This window comes from Anabas testudineus, chromosome 8 (assembly GCF_900324465.2).
Source record: "Anabas testudineus chromosome 8, fAnaTes1.2, whole genome shotgun sequence".
In the NCBI taxonomy this organism is placed as follows: Eukaryota; Metazoa; Chordata; class Actinopteri; order Anabantiformes; family Anabantidae; genus Anabas; species Anabas testudineus.
The window spans coordinates 7605774-7625949 of NC_046617.1; the positions used below are offsets into that span (position 1 = coordinate 7605774).

Sequence of the window (20176 nt, forward strand, 5' to 3'; positions counted from 1 at the left end):
CCCTAAATTTGTCGCTATTACCTCCTTACTCCTCATTTTACATGGGCAAGAGTTGTGAGGAAAAGTGCAGCCAGGCGTCTGAATTTGACTGAGGCTTACTGTAGAGTACGGTGAATTTAAACAAACACGTTTGCCAGTGTAACTGTGCTGCACCCAGCTGTTGTATTTATATCTAGTGTAGGGGGGGATATCAAATTGTGCAAATAATTTACATCATATTAGAGTGAAAAATGCCAAAGCAGTTAACATTTCTCATACTAGTAATTAAAAATGTTTGAAAATTCTTCACTTGTCAGAAATTCACTGTAGTATCTCTAAAATAATCACCACCAGTCAGCCTGGTCAAGTGCAAATAAATTCTCCTAACACTGCTGTTGCCATTGCCAGTCTCCTGTGCGGTGTTGGTGAATCGGTTCCAAGAATTACTGGCCAGTGGCAGCACGGCCTACAGCTTTAGTGTTGTTTCTGGCTGTCGCACACACATGCAAAATAGTGTGGAATGTGGTATGTTGTGTGTGACTTTTAAAAGTGCACACATCAACTGATGAATGTTGTTGATAAGATGTTGTTTTAAGGTTAGGGGCCATATTTTGAGTTATTGTATATATCATATCTAAAGTACTAATTTGACTGGGATTCCACTGTTAGCATAATGCTCATAAAATTGGTTTTAGTAGTTAAGCTCTGACTGATCTGAGCTCTGACAGTGCATGATGTAAAATGTGAGTCTTAAATACAGCTAATGTGGGCTGAATGCTCTCTGAGCTCAGGAAATGTGAAGAAAATGATCTGCATTTAGCAATACAGTGTGGTGAGAATGTTGCAAAGCACTGATTTTCCATCCTCTAATGTTACTTCCAAGAATCTGCCTGTATGCAGGCCTACTAAGACATAATTGACATAGGCAGAGGCCCACTCAAAAATGTCTCTGATTGGGCCTTTTATAGATGCAGCATGAGAAGAAGCTCATTTCTCACATTGCTGATCGCTTGTGAGGGAAGGCAACAAGTATTGAATTAGTTTGCATGAGAGGAGGGAAATTGAAATATGGATTGGGGTCGCAAATGCCTGCCAGTTCTATTGGCTGTTTTGGATATGGAGGATGAAATGTACTTTCTGTGTGTATGTGTGTGTCAGCGTGTGACTGATGCAGACAGTGCCGGCATCGAATAGTTTTCTGCTGTTCCTGCACGAAGCTATTTTCCAATAACAAGTTGGGAGCACAAGTGACACAGATGAAGTGAATGTTTTAAGAGGAAAAGTAATTTTAAAGACAAGCCAAGCCATTCCTCATTCTAATACGCAGCCTCATCCTCTGCTTCTCCTATGTCACTGTTTCTGTCTCTGAGCCAGACACGAGCCAGCTCTCTTGCCATCTGCCATTTAGATGTATTTAAATCATGCATGCATGCTGAGTTTGGACCCGTGATTTGAACTGGTCAGGTCCCCGGTTGCTGCTCAGCACAACTTGTGGCCCAGAGAAGTCACCTGAATATGAATTAATGACAACACAGTTGCTTAAAAGTGCCACTGTCCAAAAGTCAGATCTGTGCTGATATTATCTGGGATTTAAGCCTGAAAATCCCTGCTTGTGGTTTGATTGCCAGATCCAGCTCAGAGATACTGTCTGATTTGGCATTTGAGAAATATTTTTTTGTATGTTGTTGAAGGCAGGGAAAATTGAAGAAAATCTGGAAATAACACCGGTGGGACTGGTGTTAGTTGCGTGCACCTTGCATGCTTACAGGATTAGAAATCATAAGAGAATGTAATTTTGTGATGTAAAATATTTGTTGACTTGTTGATGAAAGATAACTCTTTAACAAATTAGACAGTAATTGGTTAATTGCTTGATCTGACAATTCATGCAAATGAGAAATGCCTCTAAAACGTGCAGTTACATTATTTTAGCAGATTTCAAAGAAAGGCATTGCTGTAGGTGTCCCCATGATTCAAGCATCAACACTTCTCTTGGACAAAAACCTCGTCCCAAGCCATTTCTATGGGATTTGAATGGTCTAAAATGGTGAAATCCACATATAAGGGCCACTCCATCCTGCTCTGCCCCAGCCAAAGACACCTGTGTTTCACTTTAAGTTAAAAGTGGAAAAGGAGTAGTGTGTCAAGGTTAGGAGACTGGAAAGAGGACAGAAGGAGAAGAGAAGAATTGTGGCTGTGAAATCGATAGTTCATACCATTCTGAAATTGAAGGTTTTTTTTTTTTTTTGTCAGAAACCGTGTGTAGACGCTGGAATATGAAATCACTTTGGCGGAGCCCCTCATGTAAGCAGCAGTATTGATTTCCAGAGACCTCGTCTAATTATGGTGCTGCAGGTTTTGTCGTTGCCCTTTAAAGAACCAGACTGGCTACAGTGGGGCAAAAAGAAATCTGGGCAATGTCCAACTTTGTCTTGTCTTCTCCTTCCAGAGTGGCAGATGCTTTCTGTCACCAAAATAACAGAGAAAAAGTCAAGGAACTGCTGTTTCTACAGTTTCCAGAGTCTCTCTGAGGACACAGCTGCACGATGGTAGATTTCCCCGTTGGCATTTCCTGTTAAGAGATTCACTGGCATTACAATATAAAGAGAAAATAATCCTCTCTCTGTGTGTGGTAGTGGCTGTCCGTGTGTGTGTTTGTTGGCAAGTGGCTCAGAGAGGAACAGTCGGAGTGGACTGACAGACTCATTGTCTGCACATGAGCTTTGCATGTCTTTATGTTTTTGTTACTGAACAAGGACGAGGGTTTGCTGTGCAGCTGCAGCTTGAGGTATATTCACACATATCCCCTACAGTTTAGCAGTTATTGTGAAGAACTAGACATTAAGCAGAGAAATTGCAGCTGTTCTAAAGCTTTTATTGCTGGAGGATTTGCAGTGTAAAATGGTCTGTAATTCCCAGCATGTGCTCCTGCTGTGTTGTCCCTGCTGCTGATGCTGCATACTGCCCTAGTCTGACTTCCTTAGGAAAAGCGACAGGAGGATATCAGCTCCCGGAACAATATAGGACATTTTCCGCCTTCACTCTTGAGACTTGAAAAAAGTTCGCTGGCACGGAAAAGTAGGCTTTGCCTCTTACTTGCTTTCTCTTCCCCTTTGCTTCCTCTACAGTCACCATGTGTCCCATCTTTTCTTCCCTTTTCCTCTCCCTCCCTCAGACCTCATTCTCTCTCCAAGTAATGGGAGTCTCATGCAATATGCTGTGTTTCCCCACTTGAGTGTTAATGAGGCAGATGAATATTCATGAAGAGGAGGCTGACATCGCAGTATGGCGATTGTGCAGAGGATGTTTGTGTGCACAGGGACTGTGGTGGCCATGTTTCTGAGGGATCTGTTGTGCTTTGGGTAGACATCAGGAGACTCTGGGCTCCGGTGCTAATGATCCAGATGTGTGTTGCCCAAAGTTTTGTTTTGGTCAGTGATTGTGGACGACCCCTAGCCAAGGCTGGAGCTTAAGTTTAGCCTCCAGCTGCTGGTGGAGGATAGCCAGGGAGCATGAGGCTGAGAAGAGGAGCTGCTGCTCCTCCTCCTACTCTTCCTTCTCCCTCCGGTCTTGGCTCGTGACAGATGCCATGGGCCACCTCTCTGGGGGCTATCTGTGTCCTTTTATTATACCTCTTCCTCTGTCTTGCTACCTCTCTTCATCTTTTCATTCGCAGTGGGTCTTGCATTCCCTTTCTTGGAACATATTGTGCTGTGATGTCTGGAGCTGCCAACACAACGTTTTGAAGGACGTACGAGAAAGCACATGGCTCATTTTAACAGCAAAAGGCTGCATGATGCATGCTTATCATGTCTCATGTGTTGCCATTTCCTCCTGTGCTCTCAATTCCACCCTCTCGCTATACTTATTTCCTTGACGTTGTTCTCCTCTTTAGATTTTTTTCAACAGTTCCTATAGTAATCTCTCACGTTCTGTCCTCTCCTTCCTCCTTTTCTTCTTCTGCTCAGCAGCATCTCATTTGCATTCTCTCACTTACTCGTCATCCCAGTCTTCCTCTTCCCTCTCTACAGTCTTCAGCCTGCGGCTTTCTTTTCTCCCCTTTTCCCCTCTTATTGCCAGTACTCCTTTTTTTCCCTTTCAGCCTCTGTCTTCCCTCCGTTACGCCTCTGTAAGATATTTGACCCTGCAGTCTACATCTGAAGGAGCTCCTATAGTTCTGTTAAACATCTGTAAATGTTTTGATCTCCCACTAGGTATTTTCAACATGATGCAATAGATGTTTGTGTCTGTGACAAAAGGTGGAAATATGTGCTTCTCTGTCTGTTTCATCCTGTTTGTAACATCCTTCAGTGTAGGAAAAGTGAGTCTTTAGCCTACTTGCTCCTTTTATGTATCATTTAGTGACATAATCAGAGACCTTCCTGGTTCTCTGCACACTTGGCCTCCCTGTGTTCAGTGCCAGTTTAGTCTAGCAGGTGTTCATGCCGATTGTCATGCATACACATCCTTCCTGCAGTTGGGGAAAGGGTGGTGGCTGGCCAATTTATCAGCGCTCTCACTGTAAAGCTACAGGGAGCCCTCCGTCTTCATCAGTTCACTCAGCAGATAGGCACAGCCTAGTGCTGCTACTAGACTTAACTCATGTGTCTCCATTATGCATTAATAACTCTGAGGGTGACTAGAATTGGTGCTCCATGTTTAGAGATAGAGGTGTGCTAAAACTACAGGTTAAAACTATATTTATTAGTTTTACAGTTGCTACTCTCTACTCGTTTGATAATTTACTTAATTGATTAATCAATTATTTCAGTTCAGTGTTCAACAGCATTCGTTCTTTGTGTCTGTGAACAGTATTAAGCAAATAAAATAAGTGGATCATCTCATAAAAACACAGTTTCACTTCAAGTGGGATAAAATCACATGCAAATAGAAGCGGCCATATGTCAGGGTACTAGGCAGATTTATCTCTCAAGTTAAGCTCAATAAATTGATGCTGTTTTACCCTTGGGTGGCAGCACTCTGCTGTTTCTGTGCCATAATGTGACATCTCAGTGCCATCCCGCACTGGTGAAGGACGCCTGTCTTCTTCATCTATCCTTGCGTCGCCCCCTCTCTGTCTCTGTGCCGTCCTTGGCTCGTGTGCCCCCTCGCTGTTCCTTGCTTGCTGCTGATCAAAGTCCCTTTGAGATTGCTGAGCGGGTCCAGGGCTGATCATGATTTGATGATATGTGTACGTCTTCAGAATCTTGTCTTGTTGTGTGATTAGATGGAGTGTGACAGGTAGTGTCAGCCCCATCAGCTTACATTCAGCTGAAGCGCTGTGCTGCCACTTCTGCTGCAGTTTTTAATCCTTTAATGTTACACCTTCCTCACCAGCCGAATCAATTATCAGTGATTATGTTAGTGTCAAAGTCTTTAGTGCCAGGCTGAGCCACACCGTTGCCTCCCCCTCCTCGCTGTGTGGCCCAGAGGCCCAGCAGAAACCACACTACGCTGATCCCCCGTCAGAGCCCTGCTGCTGCAGTGGGACAGGTTTGCAGACAGCTCTAAGTTTAACCTTCCTCCTCATCAGAGCTGTGACAATGCAAGGAGAGTTTATTAGCCCTGACAAAACTCCCCCATGTAGGCTCTCCACTGTGAGAAAGCTGCATAGCGATTAGCCCTATCATGTTCAATTGTAGATGTAGCTGTCAAAGCTGTCTTGGTTGTCTTGTGTCCTGTGATTTAAAATGATACACACAGTTTAAAAAAAACACATTTTATAAGTAATATGAGTTCACAGTGCACACACACATTTCATCTGCTGAAAGGAGAATTTTCGGTGAAAAAAATCTCTCCTCTATGCTTCCCCGTGTATTACGTATTTTTCTCTCATGGGCATTCCTGTGAAGTATACACTTGGCCTTGGATTTGCTGTGTGTATGTTCGTGTGGATTTTTGCCACTGCAACACACAGGGCAGTGAGGTGGCTCGTTAAAAACCCCTATCAGCTGCAAGGTCACGGCTCTGGCTTTTCCACCTTGGTGAGTGTCAGTGCTCCGTCACACACACACACACACACACACACACACACGTTCATGCACTTTTTCTAGTCTTTAAATGTAAGCTTCAAATTTAGGTAGTAACACGTTCACACACACATTCACATACACACTAACACTAACCCTTTGCTTGGGCTGTCTTTTCAATTAAATAAACATCAGCTGCTCCATCATGCTCCACAGCTTGTCTATATTTATTCAAGTACATGTTAGTGCTGAAACTATTTTGATGGATACCATTTTGGATCTAGTTCCCATGTTATTGAAACAACAGTGTTGGGAAGTAACTAGTTACATGTGACTAATTACATGAATTTAATTAATAATTGATGAGAAATGTATTTCATTACAGTTATAAAAAACTATTTATTAAATAACAGTTACGAATCAAATGGGCGTCTTACATATACAGTTTATTCTGCACGTAGATGCGTCTTCTTTTGGCATATTTCCAGAAAACACAGAATTAAAATTCAGTAATATCTTTCCAGATTAAATCAGAAAAGGGCTCTAACATTTCTGTACAGTCTGTATAGCAGTAGTGAAAATACTGTCAACGTCAAAATGCTCAATGTCAAACTAGAGGAAACACAGTTTGATGTTAATCTATGTTGAGTACTGCTGTGAGGTTTACACAGCTTGAAGTAAATTAATGTTTATTTAAAGGTTTTTTTCTGTTGTATTCCCTGTTTCAAAGCCTTTGTTGGAAAAGTAATCAAAAAGTAATTAATTGCAATAATTTATATCACTTTGATGAACTGATTAAAATACTTATTACATACTTATTACGTTTCTACCAGATTACTCAGCAATCTATTACTTTTGACATTTCTTCTCAAAACAGTTTGGTAAGCTCTGGCAGCAACAAGTCTCTCAATAAATAATTTACGATTCTTTTAACAGTATAGTGAATTACAGTGGAACAGAGAGAGTATGTGACTCACTCCAGTGGTTTTACAGAGTGACAGTGGTATTTGGCTGCATGAAGAATGAAACACAGTAGCAGTCATGTTTAATTTTGTCACCAGGTTCAAAACCTTAACCCAGCTATTGTCTGTTCCGGCACCTGCAATGTTACTGTGTATGTAATGTCATTTTGAAGGGGAGCATTTAATAATTATTAATAATTTAATCTTGATTATTGCAATTGTGATTTAAGATGTTGCCTTTACCAGCCACATTCAGCCAAAAACAATACACGGATCATCTTTTGTTCTTTGACATCAAGATTTGCTTTTGCCCTTTTTCAGTGCAGCTAGCAGTACCAAAGAGAAACTTGTTTGTGTCTTGAACTTTATTCATCCAGTGTGAGTGCATGAGGACTGATTGTTTTCAGTGTGAAGCATTTACAAAACTTACTTGTGCCTTTCCATTCTGTTAATTTACAATATCTAATTGTTCTTTAAATGAAAAAAGAGACAGTAGTGATGTGTGCTTTCCAGTCCTCCACCAAAACCAACCGTGTACTTGAGATGGAGGCAGAAGTATGGCTCGTGCCTTTCCAGCAGCAGAACTCTCAGTGGAGATAAATCAAAGGTCAGGTTTGGAGTTGCCTTTTAGGATTTTTTATATTCAGCTGCTGTGCTTCTTTACTTGACAAGCCGTCTCTGTTGACAGAGGTCAAAGTTTGTTTGAGGCTTTTAAGATCTAATGTGTCCGCTTGCTATCTAAGATTGTTTCTTTGACTCTCTCTCAACACTCCTTGCCTCTCCGTCTGCCTATGCTCTCCTATGTTATCCAGTGTTGAGTGGGAGTAAGGAGAGATAGTAATCTGCTGTAGCCTTGGCACTCTCTCGCACTCTGGTCTCATTGAAGAAGATTGATGGCCCTCTTCCTGGAATGGTTGTTGTTTTGGATGGAGAGAGAAAAAGATGGAGGCAGTGAAGTGGATTTAGAATGAAAAACCGAGCGAGGGAAGGCAGGTGGTAGTGGGGAAAAAGAGAAATGGAGGTAGGGTGAATGATAGTTGTAAAAGATGGAGAAATGAAAGAGGAAGTGTCACTAGTGGAAGAACTTGAAAGCTTATTAAATTTAGTTTGTATTTTATTGAGAGAGGATGGTATTGGTTTCAGATTCGCATATCATTCTTTTTTTTGTGGTGCACATGTGGGTTATGGAATTGGCTGGAGTTTTTTTTTTTTTTTCAGTTTGCATGTCAGCAGGTTTATATTTATGTCAGCTTTTCTATCAGGATGCAAATGAGGCAGGAACATGTTGTGATGGAAGGATTTCGCGCATGTGTTTCATATTCGTGTTGCATTAGGATGCTGTAACCTTTAAGCCTTAAAGGTATCTGGTTCCCACCATTAGCAGTCCGCGCTGCACTGCTAGAGGGGAATTAGCATCCTTCCATCCGTCTTTATGATGGGTCTATTGCTCAGTGCCTGTGTGTGGGCAGCAGTAGGTTGATTAGATGTGATGACAGTTACGTTCTTAATTGTGTCAGTTATTCTTCCTCTGTGACTCTTTCTGAACGTAGTCAAGTGCTTGATGTAACCCCCGGCGTTTTGTTCCTTTCTACATATTGGTCTTTTCATGTCTGTGCAGGTTTTAGGAGCGATGAGATTGAGGGGAAAGATAATTTTTTCTCCTTTGTTCTTCATCTCTTTAAGAGATGAATTGATGTTGACATTTTCTTTATTTTTTGTTCTACCCCCATCTCTTTATGGTCCTCTTTGCCCTCTGTTTAATTTGTCTTCTATCCCTTTAGTGTGTCTCCTTTTTTTCTTGACTGTTGTTTGAGCTGCTGTTCCACTCCTTTCGCTCTGTCTTTCTCGCTCTATTTCATCGGCCTGTTGTACATCGGCCTATCTTTCATGCTGTCTCTTTCCTCTCTGTGTCTTGTCTGCTCTTCATTTTTCTACTTTCCATTTCGCCTTCTCTTGTATTTTTGTTCCACCTCCCCATCTGGCATCTCTATCCTCCTTCTTCAGAGTTTCTAGTTAAACCACGCTGAATGATGATACTCAGACATCAGGCCTAGATGGTGTTAGTGGTTGGATTGCTTGTGGTTTTCTGTGCCCGTTTTAACTGTCCACATGGGACTGCCAGAGACAAAGGACGATAAATGAAACGGGGCAGAGAATAAAAGGAGCACATGAAGGCCAGGTCCCATTCAGCTTTTCACAACTGATGGGGTTGTTACAAGCTCCAGGTCATATCTCATTTCCTGTGGTCACAACCTGGTAACATACCTCTGACCGGTGTAAATGTTGGACACAGAAAGTATAGGCTGACCATTTTACTTCCAAGAATGGAACAATGAGGAAGAATATATTCAATTTAGGGACATTGTTATTGTCATTATAGATCTACAGAACCAAATCTATGGTGGTTCTAACACACATTAGCAGTGTTATAGCATCCACTGGCACGAGTCAACAAACAGCTTGGGGCTTCTTATTTTTACCCAGTGCTGATACTGGTTAAAATGAAAATGAAAGTCACTGGCGGCAGGTCATTTCAGCTGCCACTAATGAATATTAATTCTGAGAGTACATTGTTAGGATAGTGCTCTGCGTAGAATACACAGAGGCAATCACAGATTGCTGCACAACCTCATGTGAACTGAGTGATACCGTTGTTCCAGAAAATCCAGCAGGTTGGTAGATCTTCACTCTAGAGGATCCCATAGTGCCAATTTGAGACCCACGGTGTTATCCAGTTTTTCTTATATCAGCAATTAAGCTTGTAAACTAAACAGTTTTAAACCTCAAGTGTTTCAATCACAGTTGTAGCATCTGTTTTGCAGTGTTTCATATACTGTACATACTGGATTTAATCAAATTTTGCTGTAATGGAATGAATCAAACTTAAATTAACATATATTACATGACTTGGATTAGTATTGTCACCAAAAAAACTTACATTTGATTGAGGTTGGTATAAAATACATCTTTGAGAAGTAACATATTGATCTGAGTTGTGTCTCTTTTGTTGTCAGGTTTGAAGCGCACATCTGCTTTGTTTGGGTTTTTGAGAAGGATCACACATTCAGGTGAGCTATTGATCAAACAGAGCTGGGCTCATACACACATCACAGAGCCAGGCTACCTTTTTGACATTTCCTCCAGGGTTTCAACCCCTGTATTTTGCATCTGATTGACATTTCCTTGGTATGTATGTGTAAACATGGGGATCTTAAGATATGTCATTCATTCATGTAGATCATCTCTTCTCTCCCAGAAGTAAAAGACTACAGGCACTTTGGATACTGGACATGAATACAAAGAACCTAAGTGTAAAAAGAAGCCGATTTCCTGCCCAGTATGTTTGGGACAAATGTAAGTCAACATTTAGTTTTATTTAGAGTCAGAACTTATTTCACTTCTGAGGCATCCTGTGTAAATAGCACCAGAGTTTTAAAATGCAACTATGTAATTTATGACCTGGGTATAAAAAAAAACTTAACTAAAATCTGATTTATAGTTTAAATGTCAGACGTCTCTATGCAGTGGCTGCATTGTGAGGTAAAGGTAATCATGATGGTTGTTTAGCTTTAGATATTCTGCTACGATTCACAGGCTTTTGTAGAATAATGGTTGACCAAAAACAAATGGCTCAGTGAAATCTTGTCCCTCTGTGGTTGGCAGGCACGTGTCCTCAGTCATATTTATTTAGGTGACGTGGTATTTGAAGGAGAATTAGACATAGAGAATTTTAATGAGACTGCCACTGCATACCTGTTTGCTGGAGATGAGTACCACCGTGAGTCCCTACTGTCAAGATTGAACAGTTATTGGGGTCTCTGTGGGTCCTTTATACATCACATCGACATGCAATGTGTACTTCTGAGCTATATCCCTTACAGTTATCCACAGATATGGGTCAGAGTAAATATACCCCAAGAAGTATTAAGAAAGCATTACGCATGCTTTGAATCTTATTGATATAAGCACCACCATTTCATTTGTGGAAATGAGATTTCATTCCTTTATGGCTGTGTTTACACCTGTGGCTCAGTTTGTTTTTGGATAGAGTCCACATGCAGTTTGTATTTGGATTTGTTTTTTAACATTGGGTGTAATTATGTAAGCCAGGCCCCCGTCTCACTTTGTTCTGCCTCCCTGTATAAACCTCACTACAGTGTTTGTAAAACATGTGTCTTTGTAATATCTTGTCACACACATGCTACCACATACACTCCATCTAAAAGAATATTCTGCATTCAAGTCTCCTACATAACAGATGTGCACACAAACAGTCAACTTGACAAGGAGTCTCTTGCAAGAATATGATAAGGCATTGGCTCACACCCACGCTCGCTCTCACAACTACAGTCTTGTTGATTTTTTCCGCTGTTTGCATTTGCAGCTTGCCAAGAAGCTCAGGTTTTGGACAGACATGCAGTACTGACACACCTACAGACAGAGAGACCTGACGCATAGAGTCCAGCTGGCTAGTCATGGCAGCAGCAAGCGGAACAGATGTGCGAGGGACTTTGATCTAGGTGAGTACCAAATGGGGTGAAGCTCTGGGGGAGAGAGGAGGGGGAACTGGTCAGTACCAATATTGGGAAGTGGCAATTATACCGTGGAAGGTGGTAAGGGTGCAGGAGATGGGTAGTGGTGGCAGTTTAAACTTATGATGAGTTTTGTTGACTTTTACTAATATCACATTTGATTTAAGGCGACATCTGTAACTCCAGGAAAAGTCTTCAAATAGGGTTTAAACCACTTTATCAAAAGTCAATTTAAACTTTTACTATTATTTCTCTCAGTTGTTGTGTTGTTGGAGTCCCTTCAATCAGCTCCTCAGCAGGTAAAATGCATATTCAGTTGGTTTAAGGTCAGGTGATTGACTTGCCGCTTCACTTATTCCGATATATTCTGATAAAGTAGTGTGTTCAGTTGACAGTGTGTTTTAGATCATCGTCTTGATGCTTGCTGGACCCCCTATCAATTAGTTTTGTCGCATTTCTCCGTAAATTGGAAACCAAATGTTTTTTTTTGCACCTTGGAATTGATCCTGCTGCTATCATCATGAGTTATGTCATTAATAAAGATTAGTGAGTGTATTCCAGAAGCAGCCATGGAAGCCAAAGCCATGAAACTATCGCAGTGTGCATAACAGATTAGCTTTTATGGATTGAGTAATGAGCAGATCCTTTTTTCCCCTGTGGAGTTTGTTTGTAATGCCAATGACTGTTGTTTCGGGGTATTTTTTTTCCACAGCTCTCACAATACTTGCTCAGTACACCAGTGGTTTCCTTCTTATTTGGTTGTAATTGTTGTATTGGTCATGTCCTATATCTATTGTGAACACACCCGAGTAACAAGAAAGATCTGTAAGTCACAAGTTCCAATACTTTTGCCCATGTAAAGACAAATTTTGTTGCTTTTTTAGTCATTCAGTAATAGTTTTAATCATTTGTTCTCGAGCACCTCATGCAAAATATAGCTGCATTTTGTTTTTATTTTGCTGAGAAACTGACACCTACAGTATTCTCCCATGGCCAGGATTGAATCAAATAGTGGGTAAGAGGAAATGGATGGTCCAGAGTCTGAAATAAGGTAGATGGTTTGAATAGAAAACAGAAACCTTCAAATAGAATGAAGGTGACAGAAGATCTAAAAGCTACTAGTGGAGGAATACCAAGTAGCAAGCAAACAGAGGATGCAGTACATCATATAAATGGCAGGAGGGTAAGAAGATTCATGTAGTATTCAGCTATCACTGAGTGTACATTTCACTTAGTTCTTACAAAAGACCTAAAAGTGAGAAAAGAGGAAGGAGAGTGGGGTTTAGAAGAGGAAATGAGGGCAGAGACATAAAGGGTTTGCTAACATGAGAGGCCAATATGAAAAAAAAAAAGAACAATAAAATACTGTATATCCTTCAAGGGAAATTATGTGGACTCATGCCCCCCCAAAACTTAATTAATTAATTAGCTAATGTAAAACTAGCAAGAACAGCAAGAAAGCAAGAACAAAAGCTGTGTGAAAAAAACACTCTCCGTTTAGTTAGAGGCCATAGGATACACACTTTGTAGACTATGCTGAGAGGACAAGTAGTAAATAATAGATGCCTCATTGATGTGACATGTTATCCTGCTGGTATATATGCTTTATCTGCTGTTTCATTGTTTCCTCAAATGAAAGATTAACAAAATGAACATTTCCTTTTTGATTTAAACTCAAAGTAATGTAATGTAATATAAAGCATATGGTTGTTTGTGCAAATTCTGGTACATGTACACAGGAATAATCCAGTACTCAGTTTAGATCTGTTCTCCATGTTCCCACCTGTTTGGAGTGTGATTTAGCTTTAAATATTCAAAGTAAAACTTGGCAGTGTCTATGAACATTAAATCTGTGTGTAGGATTTGTTGAGAAATGCTGAGATATTTTAATCACCTCTTTATACATTATCATGCAGCCAGAGCATCATGCAGAATCAAAATGAATATGGTTTTGCAGATGTATATGAGGCAGTACCTGTGATATTGGATTTCTTGGTTGCGACTTAATTTTTGTTCTTTCACGAAACTCAAAATAGTCTCAATATTGGAAATTTTGAAGACTGTTGTGTCTTTGCATAAGACTAGATGTTGTGTGTGTGTGTGTGCTAATGTTTTCAGCTAGATTTACTTAGTCCTGTGATGAAAAACCTGTTTTATTTTTAGGTCTTGTTTAGGCACCCTCAGATTATTATTTTAAGTAAAACAAAATTCAGACAATTCAGTCCATTTTAGTTAAAGATTTGGCAAATTGCTTTGAAATAAGATTTTCCGCAGCTAATTTTGTTAATTGCTAACAAGGCACATCATTTGTGGATCACTACAAATGTAGCTTTGCAGAGTGTGTGTGGTCTAATAATACTTAGGGAGCATATCCACACAAGAAAGGGGATCGAACTATGAGATGGATGTAAAGATGTCTTTAACAATCCAGTTCAATTCTAGAAATGTAAATTTCAAAATCAAAGGTCCTGAATAAGACAGTGCTGAAAACAAATCTGAAAATAGATTTAAAACCCCAGTTTAGTGACCTGTCTCTCAGTTAATAAAAGTGTATGGAGATTTAGTTCCAGTTAATTTGCATGACATCGGTTTCATCTCGTCTCTGTCATTGGAAAAAAGGTTGATGATGGATAGATTCCGTTACCGTTTTTAAAATGAAATTACCACTGACTGTGTGTGTGTACAGGCTATGGTGTGCACCCATACACAGTGATATAGTGACAGACCATCTCTGCTGACCCTGCAGTTACAGCCAATTTGCTGTGATCACAGTGACAAGTGTCTGCATATAGATACTTAGTAATTAGCTAAGAGGAAATGGGGAGATGTTAGAGTTGGTGGGGCATTAGAGGAACTATCAGAGGGCCCCACTCATCTTACCCCCCAAAATCTGTCAGAATGCTTGTCTGGGGCCCATCCCATACCAGTCCCCTCCCTCACACTTGGCTGCTTCACTTAATTGAAGCCACTTCAGATCATTCAGAGGAGCTGGATCTGTACGCCTGAGCAGACCACGGCGCTCACCTGACCTGTCAGTCAGCACTGCCAGCTGTGTGCCACACACAACCACGTCCTAACACAGATTCCAGGGACATGCTCAGCATACAGTATACCTAAACTCCCCTCACTAGATCCAAAGACTGAAGTCTAAGTGAGTGTGCATTAGCTCCAGTTATGAAAAAGTGTGTTATAGCCCTTGCACTTTTCTTTTTTTGATTTCTTTTCAGACAGATGAGTGTGGTGACTTTTATACTTGCACGTCATCAAGTAATGACTGCACTGAGGCACCTAAATATGTGGACCTTGAATGAACTTGAAAGCACCTTCATCTATAGGGAGCGACTGTTCTATGGCTTTAAGGAGACGGATGCCCATTCTGATAGCCAGCACTTATACCAGTCAAGCTTGAAAAGCCAAGCATGACAAAATAAACCAAGGGCAAAAGCACTCAAGATGCAGTGCACAAAATGCCTTTTCAATACATATACAAACATTTCTAAACTCTGCAAGAGCACACAAGAAATTTTAAATCTCAGTGTAAACAAAGAGCCAGTACTGCAAGCCCAGAAAGCTGAGCTGAAGCAACACAGACTGCAATTGGATTTTTTTGGTTTAATTTGCCTCTCGCATGGCTTTTGTTGATAAATTATTGCTGAAATGAAAATTGTCTATCATAAAAGTAACCAATGCATAAAAGGAAGAAAGAAACAACTTGTTCCCTGATTTGTTTGAGAACAGACTGACTAAAGCTTCCAAAGGCCCTAAAAAGTGATACCTTCATGATCCCTCCAGAGAATTATTAATATTATTAAGTATTTTTCTCAACAGGTCCTAATACCTAATTGACAAATTAGGTTGTCATTATCCCCCGGAGTGCATGGGGTGTTTAACGTGTTTCCTCAGTGGTTAAGATCTGGGTAAGCTTAGGCAACTAAAATTACTTGGTGAAGTTTAGTAAAACATTCTGGTCACATGAAGAAGAAAGAAATTAAGTAAGGCACAAATGTTTGGTGGGGAAATCACTGCTCAGAGAGGACATATTCTTATTCAGTTCATATTCATTTGTCCTCAAGAAGTTGCTTAGTTTCAATAATTTGAACTAGGCGTGCTGTGATTTTATGGCAAAGAAAGTCTCACAGGACTATGGAAATGACTAATGACACATCAGCTGGAAAATACTGCGCTGTAGTTACACCGGGTGATAAGTGTCCTCGCAACGCCTTGCTGTCCTAAAGGGTGAAAGTGGCCCATCTGACATGCTGCAGGAAATCTGCAGAGTTAAATACTCTTAAATCTGTTATCTTCTGTTGGTTCAGCAGCGCTGTGAAGTAGAACCACAGGGAATAGATCTTCTGGAGACGGCCCACTCAGGAGTGAAGATCTAAAATGAGAAGCAGAGCTGTGTATAGTTTTAAATGCCAGGCTTCTCCTCGTTCGGTGTGCCTTCTTGCAAGCCTTTAGTTGTAGCTCAGTCAGCTGACATTTAATGTTCGCCCATTACATACTCTGCTGCCGCTCTAGTATACATTTGGTTGTTACCAGAGTGAATATGAACGGACAGATGTGACAGCTGGCCAGCCATATGTGACAAGCTTTTTAGATCTTTACGCCTTAATTATTGCTTCCCCTGGGACCAGTATTGACATTTTAGGTCTTAACACTCAGACCTTATAAACTGCCAGCCACCAGTTGGTATTATCTGTCTCTTGGCAACCTCGAAGCAGACACAGAAAGGTGCTTGATAACTGCTCAGAGCTAAATTTGTGTCTGTCAGCTGTGGTGAGATGAGTGCTTTCAAATGTATAACAGAGTTGTATAAAACATTGTCTGCGTACAGCATCATGCCTGTTGTTTACTGATAAGTAGTTCTGTCAAATGTTTCTTCCATTTGTTCTTACTGAATTTTAGCTTCATTTTTTAGTGGGGGTCTGAGTGAGGCTTCATTTTCATTTATTTTTATAGTGGATTGAGAAACACCTCGAGACACATTGTGATTAGTGGCTATACAAATAAAATCCACTTCACTAGCAGTGGAAGTTTGGGATGTTTTGAAAGCCGGATATCGCAATACCACAATTTTCACAATTGCTGCAGTGTGCAAGTGTGTTTTTGGAATATAGATGATGTTACTCCACAGGAGACCGCGGTTCTGATTTCCTTGTGCATTACGTTAAATGAACTGCTGCCATGGCTCTTTTACGGTTTTAAAAGAAAACACGTTCGGGCGTTTTATTTATCACATTGTTGCGTAACTGTTGCTCACAGGAGAAGGCAGCTCTCTTTTTCTGTTCTCCGCTCCGTCTGTCTCACCTGGGTCGTCCCACACACTCTCATTTCTCTTGTTATCCCAGGTTCTAATTTAAGTTGCCGCGGCAACCCTGCGGCTCCATCCACTTATGCCTCCTCCCTCGTCTCTCCGAGCTCCTTGTTAAGTGTGGAAGAGCTAGTTAATGATTGTATTTTATTTATATTACTCCTCTTGTAGGTTTTCTTTTGATGGGGCCACACGCGTCTTGACTAGGTCTGCTTTTCTTTCAACTGTATCTTAATTTCATGTCTTTCCTGCACGCTTGTTCGTTCTGGCTTGCTTCTTTTATCTTTCTTTCTTTCTTGTTTAGTTGCAGTCTGTCTGCCCCTGTCAGTTGTGCAGTAAATTGTGGTCATTCAAGGACACTAGGGCCGTCACTGCTTATCCAATGGGACGCTTGATGCTAATTAGTTTGCACACTGCCTTGTCTGATTGTTTACTTTTATGCAGATCAGGTTTAAATGGAGTCATTGTCAAATATCTCTGAAATACACAATTAGGTAAGAATACATGTTTAAATTATACTGTACCTCAGCAATCCATGATTTTTTTTTATCCAATAACTGAGCAATAATTTCCACGGTTATTTGAACCAGTCTATTTCATTTCATTGCAGTGCTGCTTATTACAGTGTAACTGCAATGCTCAGTGCAGATTTCGACATTCAATATAAACACTGCTGTTTGAGTGTCTGTCCTGGTTTGATACTAACAACTACATTGCTTCAGTGTCTGTGTTTCACTTAATGCAGCTTTGAATCAAATGTAAAAGATTTGTCAGATCGTTTAGTTTTGCTTTTCTACAGCAGGTATGTCTGTCAAAGCTTTTAAGTGAGATGCAGACTTCTCTACTCTTTTCCGGTGTTGCCTTAAGTAATAACAGGGGAAACCTCATTCTACTGGTTATCATGTTTAAAAATACACAGTTTGATATTAAATTAGATTTTGAAACAAATACCATGTTTTATAGAAGGATTGTGAAACGTAAGTGAAATGTAGACATCAATACACATAGCAAATTGCTGCAACTTAAGGTATATCAACAGCAAGCAACCTTCACAAAATGCAGTTTTATTATTTATTGTCATAATCCAAAAAGCATGATAGCATCTCACAGTCAAAGCTACATAGAAATATTTGTATTTGAAAATTCTTTACATAACACTAAGAAAAAGTCTATTTGATTTACTTGAGTTTCTTCTTCAAGACAAGTCCATTTTCCTTCTCTGATGTTACAGGGACTGGAATCTGATTTGTTTTGACGTCTGTCTCCCTTGTTTGCTGTGTTTTCTCACATTCTGTCAGGACAGTCTTGCTTTTTGATTATTGTATTTTTCTTTTGTCATATTATTTTGTGGACAAAACCTGTTTGTATTTGGTTATATCCTAGTAAGAAAAAAGGCAGGGCTCACCTTGCCTTTCTCCCTTCGTTTCTATTGTACTAATCCTTTATTAGTGACTCCTATTATCCCTATGCATTTATGATTTCTTTTTTTATTCAGTATGGTCTAAGATTAATGCTGTCTGGCTCCCCACTGTTGTTTTTTTTCACTTGTCTTTGTTTCTTTCTCTGTTTATCTGACTCCGTTCCTCCGTCCATCACCGCCTGTTGTTGCCACCATCTTGGCATCTGCCGGAGCACAGAAAGTCTCTGTGGTGCTTTTGATTGGCCGTTCAGAGATTGGAATGTGCCTGCCTGACTCAAATGACTTCATTAGAGAGTGATAATCTCAGTGGTGGCCTCCACCAAAGGCAGCCTGATGCGCCTGATTTGTCAGGGCCATTTAGACAAAAGACGAAATGGGTGGAATGAGTAATTTTAAGTGGCAGAATAGGTGGAGAAGATGAGTTTTAGGGTTGAAAGTTTGATAGTAGCAGGAGGGCTCTCAGAGATAGTGGAAAAGAGGGAGATGAATTAGGCAGGCTTGGATTCAGAGCATAGTTGTTGGTTACAGTCCCAGATTCACTGTGGAGATCTGAAATGTCACTGTGTGTGTGTGTGTGTGTGTGTGTGTGTGTGTGTGTGTGTGTGTGTGTGTGTGTGTGTGTGTGTGTGTGTTTCTAGTAGACTAGCAGCTTTATCTGCCTGGCATTTCCTGCTTTCACAACTGACTACAGCACCAGGCACCATCTGATGACCCTCCAAAAGGCTCAGCACTGCAAAGAATATTGAGGTGAACACTGCCTTAACCTTAACATGAATTAGGACGGCTTGGATTTGGAGGATGACATACAGTGTTTGTCACCTTTACTTACACCAGCAGTTATTTTGTGGGTGTTATCTTAATAGTGTCTTGGGAGTTCAAATTTGATTCCTCCGTGCTGGCTTTTCTGTGAACCCCCGTGTGCAGGTAATGGACTGATCTCAAATCAAACTGCCGGCTGATTATTACAGATGATATGACACATTCACAGTTGTCGGGCATCAGCTTAATGCTGTAACTTTGCAGTCTTTTCCACTTCAGTACTGCAAAGATAGAGGTTGGCATTTAGGTGCCAGCAGCCACACAGAGATGCATGACTACAGGCACTCAGTGACCACCACTATCTCAACTCCAAAAGTGAATATTGAAAATGTCACCTGAAAAGTATATATACATATTGAAACATATTGAAAAAGTTTTAGCATTTTTCTGTCACATATCACCTAAAAAGAAAATGATGTAAAGTGCATGAAGAAGGAATAACAGTGCCAGTGAGACCACATTAACATAGCATAAGCTGGACAACTGTAATGTAGTCTTTCGTATGCATAATTAAAAATGTGAGAAAACACTGGGAACAACAAGTACATGTTCATACTAATTTATCTGACATACTGTATTTTTGATGAAACAGTAGAGAAATGCAACCAGTATAACTGGAGCCAAGTTTTGCTGATGATTCTATTTTAAAAGTTTCTTTTTTGCACACTCATACTCTTAATACCTCTGACCAGAAGTATTTTTCTGAGCTTAGCATTACTGGCATTTTCTTTTCTATTAACAACTCTCTGGTTTGACACTTTTCAGAGCGAGATGGCTCATTTTCAGTCCTCACTGTATAATGTAAGTGTTCTTTAATGGATAGATAACAATGCATAAAAGGTGAGGAGATCACTTTTGGTTTTTAAAGATTTTAAATTTTTTATGAAGTTAATGGAGACCATTTACAATACTCCCTGAATATAAATTAATGTGTGTGTGTGTGTGTGTGTGTTTGTGATATGTGTGTAAATGTGGTAATTGGGAGGCAGAGTGACATTGGGGCACACAAAAGAGGAACCCTTGTCGTACCAACTGTAACCGATAGATAGAACTGAACTTATTAGTGCAGCTACCTTTCCTCTTCCTTCCTTTTACTGAAAAGAGCAACGGCAAAGCAATAACACAGAGAGCACTGTGTGCACCTGTCTCCCGATTTCCTGAGCGGTTTGTCAAACTGTGAG

At 40.4% G+C, this 20176-nt stretch overlaps 1 protein-coding gene across 2 annotated transcripts in view; it reads left to right on the forward strand.

Annotated features, from left to right (window-relative positions):
- spop (speckle type BTB/POZ protein) overlaps positions 1-20176 on the forward strand; it is a 75251-nt gene that overhangs the window by 7273 nt on the left and 47802 nt on the right. The window contains exons 2-4 of one of the 2 annotated variants that reach the window (XM_026361033.1): positions 9925-9978; positions 10148-10264; positions 11295-11430. The gene's annotated coding sequence lies outside the window, so the exon portion shown is untranslated. The remainder of the gene's footprint in view (positions 1-9924; positions 9979-10147; positions 10265-11294; positions 11431-20176) is intronic. The other variant, XM_026361024.1, reaches the window with a different exon arrangement.